Source organism: Balaenoptera ricei, chromosome 11 (assembly GCF_028023285.1).
Source record: "Balaenoptera ricei isolate mBalRic1 chromosome 11, mBalRic1.hap2, whole genome shotgun sequence".
Lineage (NCBI taxonomy): Eukaryota > Metazoa > Chordata > Mammalia > Artiodactyla > Balaenopteridae > Balaenoptera > Balaenoptera ricei.
In genome coordinates, this window is record NC_082649.1 from 23,331,798 (window position 1) to 23,339,763 (window position 7,966).

The 7,966-nt window shown below is 42.2% G+C and overlaps 1 pseudogene; it reads right to left on the minus strand.

The window, feature by feature from the left end:
* Positions 1-5,701: 5,701 nt before the first annotated feature.
* LOC132375448 (ras-related protein Rab-9A-like) lies at positions 5,702-6,759 on the minus strand (annotated as a pseudogene).
* Between the last annotated feature and the right edge of the window lie 1,207 nt (positions 6,760-7,966).

Sequence of the window (7,966 nt, forward strand, 5' to 3'; positions counted from 1 at the left end):
AAGCTGGGGAGCCAGTGGGTTTTTAAGGGGAAAAAAATCTAAAATAAAACTGTTTAAAGCTTCAAAATAACCGTCATGGGTAAAGGCAGAATTTTGTGGAGTTTGCACTAATTTTTTCAGTTGCCTGTTTTTATTTGGGCTTACACATGGAGATACTTCCGCCTTTACAGACCTTAGGGCCTCTTCATCCAGCCCTGGGTGGACCCAGGTCACCTTCCTCTCTGCTCGTTTCTCTTTCGCATAGAGAATGTCCTAAATAAGTGTGCCACCCACCCAGACTCCTGCGTTTCATGTGTCTAATCAGTGCTGATGGGGCTGAAGGAAAGGCTTAAAGCCAGTGGAATCTCTGTGACCCAGACACATCCTGCCGGTTCTTTTACTCAGGACTTGCCTGAGGGCAGTCCAGCCAGATCCCATTCTTCAATAAAACGAGGCTTGTGTTCAGTTCTAACTAACCTCTTAAATATTTATTATTGTTACTGTTGTTACTATTATTGGACACAGAAACTAACCACACATTAAAATACCTTCACAAAGTATGAATCTCTGTAATGATGATTCTCACACCACCTCTACCCTTTCTGATTCTAGCTCTCTTTCAAGTTTAACACTTACATTCCCGCCCCCCCACCCCAAGCTCCGAAAAAATCTACATTCATCCCCAGTCAGGTTCCCTCTAGTATAGATCTATGTGCAAGATTACCTTTTGTATCGTATGAGCCCTGCTCCTGAAGTGTGGGGTCAGATGGCTTAAAGATACTCTAAGCGCTGGTACCATATGGGAATTTCATTACAAAATTGTAATACGAATCACTGGGATGTGAATAATTACCCCTAATTTAACTGAGCAAATAGAAGTCCTTGATACAAAAGAAGCCAGAGGTATTGGGGTTTCTTCTGTCACCTTGTGTGACAGGCAGAACCACGCTGTGTTTAACCCAGAAAAAAATCAAATTGTTTGGTAGTCCAACTTAGTAGTAGTAGTAACAGTAGTAGTATTGCCTAATGTTTATTATAAAAGTAGTATATACTGTACTCCTCGTTTTAAAAAGATTCAAATATTTTCAAAGAGTGAAAAGTCCCTCTCTCCACTTCACTTCCTCTTATCACATCTTGTAGATAACCACTGGTAAAACATTTTTGTTTATCCTGCCAGTTTTGTAGACAAGTGTATTTAGCTTTTTTTTTTTAACAAATATGAGATTATACCATAAATACTCTTCACAATCCTCCCCCTCAAAGAAAAACGATATGCAGCACATGCCTCATTGTAACACTTGTCAAACATTACCCAAGTCAAAAGTTATTTTTCAAAAATACACATCTTCCTTTGAACCTTTTAACAAACCTGTGAAATACAGAGGACTTACTTTGTTTTTCTTGTTCTGTGGTTGAGAAAACTGGCACAAGTTAAAGGAACTTGTCTGACAGGTTTCCCAGCTGGTCTTTGTAATCTTCAGGAAGTGGAATCCGAAGGTCCTGGTCCTCGGTGCCTCAGTCCAGTGACCTTACGAAGAAGCTCAGACTTTCCAAACAGACAGGTCATGATGGGGCTTTGTTTCATTTTCTCTGCCCTGAGCTAGTGTTTTTGTCAGACAAGACTTTCTGGTTGAGTATGAAAGAGAAAAAACAAATGAACGACTTACACTGTATTTCCAAGCCTCTAGTACTTCTCATTTTAAGAGGAGAATCTTAGTCTCCTCAAGTGAAAAAGAGATTTAAAAAAAACAAAACAAAACAAAAAACCTGTTCTATCAGATTATTATGAGTTTTAAATAGATTATCAATGTAATATGGTTCTGGAACCCAGTTCCAATGTGGGGCAGCAGTGGGGGGATGGGATGGTTTCCCCACATCACCAGCAATTCTCTGGACACCAGCCGCGTGTCCTACAAGTCAGCTCAATTCTGACACTATCTACCTGGAGATATCATCAGATTCCACAGGTTAGGGATTCAGTCCCACAGGACCATCCTCCACTTCAGAGGCCAGTTTAAAGTCCAGGCTGTTACCTGTACATCTGACCCACTGGCTATAAATCAGAGGTTCCCACGACCCCATCCTTGGGTTCAATGAACGTTCTAGTGTGGCTCACAGAACTCAGGAAATCTGCTCACTCACTAGATTACTGATTTATTACAAAGGATATTAAAGGGTATGAATCAATATCCAGATGAAGAGATACATAGGGTGAGGTCTTGGACAAAGGGGCTTCTGTTCTTGTGGAGTTTGGGGCCCAGCACAGTGGCACATGGAAGCATTCTTGTTCCCCACCTGGAAGCTCCCCGAACTCCCTCCCTTTTGGGTTTTTATGGAGGCTTCATCACACAGGCACAGTTGATTAACTCACTGGCCATTGGTGATTGATTCAACCTCTAGGCCCTCTCCCCTCCCTGGAAATCAGGGGAAGAGACTGAAAGTTCCACCCCTTTTCCTGGTTGGTTTCCCTGGCAACCAGCCCCCATCCTTAGTTGATTTCCAAAAGTCACCTCATTAACATAAAGCCAGTTGTTATTCATAACAAGCCGCCCATTTCACCTTTATGGCTCTGAAGCATTTTCAGGAACTGAGGACAAAAGATCAAATATTATAACAAAAGATGCTCCCATTGTTTTTATCCTTCAGGAAATTCTGAGGGTTTAGGGAGCTGTGAGCCAGAAACTGTGGACAAAGACCAAACATATATGAGAAATACATCTGAATGACCAAATATATATTTCTTACAAATCACAATATTGCAACATGTAATGGGACTGGTACAGCGCTTGGTATTTAGTAAGCAGCTAATGTTGCTCGTGAAGTTGGGGCAACTTCCCTTAGAATGAGACCCTGGAAGGAAGCTCAGTGATTGATGTCTCAGATGACTGGTCTGCAAAGTCAGAATTACACTGGTATAAACCACTTAAATGTGCACCAAACAGAACCTATTTATCAATAGAAGTAAGGAAATCCTCAATTATCCTTTCTTTTTCTCATGTGTGATAGAGAATTCTGTGGTCAAAGTCAAAAACTTGGGATAAGTCCAGCACTCTAGGACAAACATAACCGAGGTAGCAGAACTAGAACCTCAGATACTCAGAGCCACGGGTGAAGGAAGGAGTGGAGCCAGGAGTGGCCTCTGATCACGGCCAACTTTCCTGCATCTCTAGGGCTGGATGTCCCCTGAATTCATAAAGAAGTGCAGCTTCATTGCCTGGGGGTCAGAGTAGGCAATTTAAAAAAAATAAAAATAAAAAAGAAATGTATTCTAATTCACAGAAGAACAAAAAAATTAAACTAATGAGAACTGCCGTGTAGATTATCTTTAATTGGGGACTATGGGGCTATCACCAGTGAATATTATTTTTGTAAATTCTCTCCCACCGCCATTAGAAAGAAGACACAAGAGCTAATTATCCTTATGATGACAATAAAGCCATTGCCACCAGCACCATCCCCTCACAGCAGTCTCTTTGTATAGGTATTCTGAGACTGGGTGAGTGGCTCTAAGAACTATGCAGAAGAAACAGTGAATGCAAACAAGTCAAGGTGCCCCCCAGAGATGTGAATGCCTCCTGTTCTGATCTTGGCTCAGTCAGTGACTTTGACCTTGGAAAAATCATCCAATTTGCCCAGGGCCTAAAGAGCGATGGGATCCCTTCTAACTCTGAGACCTCATGACTTACCTCCCCTCCTCAGGGAGCTGTCCATCTAAGGAAGTGAAGAGTGAGTGCTGCTTCTACCCTCTAAGTATCACCTTGTATCTCATAGGAATGGGGACTAATTTCAGATACTTCCTTCTAGGTCTCTTGGGAAAGCAATGACCTCACACCTTTGTGCTCAGTGAAAACCATAGGCTCAGAAACAGAAAGACCTTGATTCATACCCTGACTCAGGTTTTAGTTGTGTGACCTTTAGTGGTGAGACCTTAATCTCCCTGAGCTTCTAGACTCCTGGTCTGAAAACTGGGAACAAGAACCCACCTTAGGATTGTTATCAGGAATAAATGAGACAGTACATGTAAAAGTGCCGAGCACATTGCCTAGTGCAGTGCAAGTATCAACAATGCTACTGCCGCTGCTAACAATGACTTAAAATCGTGGAGCCGGGAAGAGCCTCAAGGGATGATCAGATCCAGGTTTCTATCTTTAGGCAGAATCTAAGGATGTCCTTTTACAGATAAGGCAACTAAAATACAGAAAACTTAAAAAATGAGAAAATGGCTATCTTTTTTTTTTTCCCCAAGAAGGTCAAGAGCTATCAGGGGCTATGTGTTCCTCAGAGTCACTGCAGGTTTGCTATGGGAGTTTTTGAAATTTTCATCTTAAATTTATAGCTGATGAGTATAACTCGCCCTGAGCTTCACCACATTGTAAGCTAACTATCATGTTAAAAACCAATTACATTCCTGCCAGTGGCACTATGAGTGATTGGTCAGAATTTTCTTTTTTTTTTTCAGTTTCACAAGAAAACGGATGAGTACACTGACCTACTCAAGGAATTTTGTTTTTACTTTTTAAATCCTGAGTGGCTGTGAGAGTCGAGACTGAGACTGGAATACAGCCAGGTCCCTGTGAGGACTGCACATTCCGAGAATGGATAAATTGGGGGAAAACCACCCAGTGGCACAGGAGATGGGAGGGGAGCTTTTCCTGGGAATCCTTCTGAGAAACAGAATCCCTGGCCTAGTGTATGGATAATGTTTTCGTTTGTGGGATACGAACCCCCAAGCCAAAAAATAAATATAAAATGGTATTAGACCGGTATTACATCTGGGTTCCCTGGTTGAAGCACTGCACAGAATGCTCTCAAAAAGCCCTGCGGAAGAGGAGCTCAAAATAAGTTACTAAAAACACATGAAGAAATGACCCCCTTCCACACCAGAAGACACAAACTGGGAGTACAACCCCAAGAACTTCACCTATAGAACAATCTAAAAGAGACTAAAAATGGGAATTTTTAAATGATTAAAGAACGAAAAGGAAAGAAAAGAACATGAAAATCTAGTGCTAAGAACCAAGTAGAACTAGACATAAAAATATAAATGAAAATAGTCTTATTGACTTGGTCAAACAACAGATTAAATGCAGATGCAGAGACAGTTTACGAATTGAGGAAATGAATGTAAATGACAGAGAGATAATGAAATGGAAAAGCGGAGAAAAATTAAGACATCTGAAGAATGGAACATGAAGCTCCAAAATATGACTTACAGGAGTTCCAGGAGGAGAGACGAGAGAAAATTGAGAGAAGCAGTATTTTAGGAGACACTGAGTCTGAGTTTTCCACAACTGATAAGAGGTAGCAAGCATAGATTCAAGAAACACAGGCACTGAACAGGATAAATAATGACAAACCTACCCCTAGACACAGAAACTGAACAAAAGAAAGACAGAAAAATCTGAAAAGTAGCAAGAAGGAGAAGACGTCCCAAGGAGCAAGTCAACCGTCAGCAGACTTCTCAACAGCAACAACGGAGGCCATGGAATAGACCCTCGACCTTCTTCTTCTTCTTTTTTTTTTTTTTTTTACGGTGCAAATGCATTGGATTTTAATCTTTAATATCTAACATTGCTTTAGGACATGTTTTCTATGAACCAGAAACAGAATGCTAATTGCATAAAAATATACACATAGAAAAAGTAGTTCTCCATTTTCCTGGGGAAAAAACAGTAACTTCTAGAATACTCAAGTGTTTTGTTTTAATTATAAAGCCTTGGTCATCTCATTTATTAGCTCTGTAACATGCATATTTAAACATTATTAGACAAGCGTTAACAATTTATAAATGTAAGGTGCCATTACTGAGTAAGTAGATTCTCCTGTGAATGGATGTGTCCCTTCTCCCACCAACAAGGCAGCAGTATGGTTAGTTTAATTTCATGAGTACATGATCCATTGCTGCAAACGTTAATTCTCTTCTCCACCCTGTGCTTATCTGTGCATGTATGTGAGCTGGTTAGATCACACGGGCAACCTCTCTAACTTCAACAGTAAGAGGAGCTGGGCTTGGGCTTTCGATGCAGACTGACCGTGTCTGTCTGCATCAAGTGATCTGACCTATCCTTGGTAGCAAGCACTCTTTGAACTGCTTCCTCAAAGGCCGCTGCGACATTCGTGGCATCTTTTGCACTCGTTTCAAAGTAAGGAGAGTCGCCGTTGTCCCTGCACCAGGCTTGTGCTTCTTCTGCAGACACCTGCCGCTCGCTGATGTCAACCTTGTTACCCACAATCACAAAAGGAAAGCTTTCGGGCTCTTTCACATCCGCATATGAATTCTTTTTTCCAGTTACTCAAGTTCCGGAAGCTTTGAGAATCATCGACGCAGGCAAGTCAGAACCTCTGTAAAATGGCGTCCTTAGGCTTCTGAATCGCTCTTGACCGGACGTGTCCCAAATCTGCATGGTAACAAAATGTCCATCCACCTCCAAATCTTTACTTAAAAATTCCACACCTACTGTATGGAAGAGCTGGGTATCAAACTTATTAGTCACATATCTGTTCATTAGAGAACTCTTCCAACTCCACCATCTCCAAGGAGAATTACTTTAAAAAGCGATGATTTTCCTGCCATTATTAATCTCAAGATCTCTGATTTCAGAACCCTTAATTGTTCAGTTCAAACATCATCATTATCTCTAGGACTGTCTGGAAGATTCACCTGGACACGGACAACAGGGAAAGCGGTTCACCACTGTGCCGGGCTCATTATAGGAGTGCAGGGAGTTTCTCGCGGCCGCACGGAGGAAGCCTGGGAGCTCCGGTCCGGTCAAGCACCCGGCAGGCAGGACGCGTCGGTGGCACTGCTGACCCTCGAACTTCTGAAAGAATTGCCATTAAACTAAATTTCCGTTCTCAGTTAAATTCTAGCTCCAGAATGAGGAGGAAATGAAATTCACAGAGGAAAAAAAAGGCAGTTTACCACAAACCTTTGCTGAGAGATCTCCTCACATTTCCCTCTGAGGAAGGGGGGGGGGGGCGGTGGGGGGATGCAAGAGGCAGCCATAAGAAGGGACACTGATGAACATGTGAGAAGCAGAAGGAAGCATTAACTCCATAGAACGATAATAGTGACTAACTGGAGGCATATTAAGACAAGGCGTGTGCAAGATTGTTTTCAGACATCAAATTTTTATTTCAGACATCAAAATATGAAGGAAGGGACTTCCCTGGTGGCCCAGTGGTTTAGGATCCGCCTGCCAATGCAGGGCACACGGGTTCGAGCCCCGGTCCGCGAAGATCCCACATGCCGCGGAGCAACTAAGCCCGTGCGCCACAACTACTGAGCCTGCGCTCTAGAGCCCGCGAGCCACAACTACTGAAGCCCGCGCCCCTAGAGCCCGTGCTCTGCAGCAAGAGAAGCCACCGCAATGAGAAGGCCATGAGCCGCAACCAAAGAGTAGCCCCCGCTCGCCGCAACTAGAGAAAGCCCGCGCAGCAACAAAGACCCAACACAGCCAAAAATAAATTTAAAAAAAAAAAGAAAAAAAAAATTTTAAATATGAAGGAAAACCTGTATGAGACGTAAAAGTAATCATGGTTTACCTCATGGTGTAAATCGCTTGGACATACACATGGTAATGAACATATTCAAGTACTGGGTTGGCCAAAAAGTTCGTTCAGTTAATGAATACGTTGTTCAAGAAAGTTCTTGGTGAAAATGAAAAATGTGTCTTATTTTTACTTAAAACTGAACGAACTTTTTGACCAACCCTATACTTACCCGATGTTAGGTCTACATTGAAGGGATGGGAATGCGTGGGGAGTGTGTGTGTGTGTGTGTGTGTGTGTGTGGTGAGAAACAGGGAGAACAGAGCTAAATCTTCCTTCTCCACAGTGTAAAATTAGAGGATAATGCCCCAAACTCATGTTATTTACAAAAAGTGAAGGTGAACACCAAAATAGTCTGCTAAAAAGGATGAACTAGGTGACTGGGGAGAGGAATAGGGCAGGGCACACTGTTCTTTTTTCCTCTGTAATAAGCACT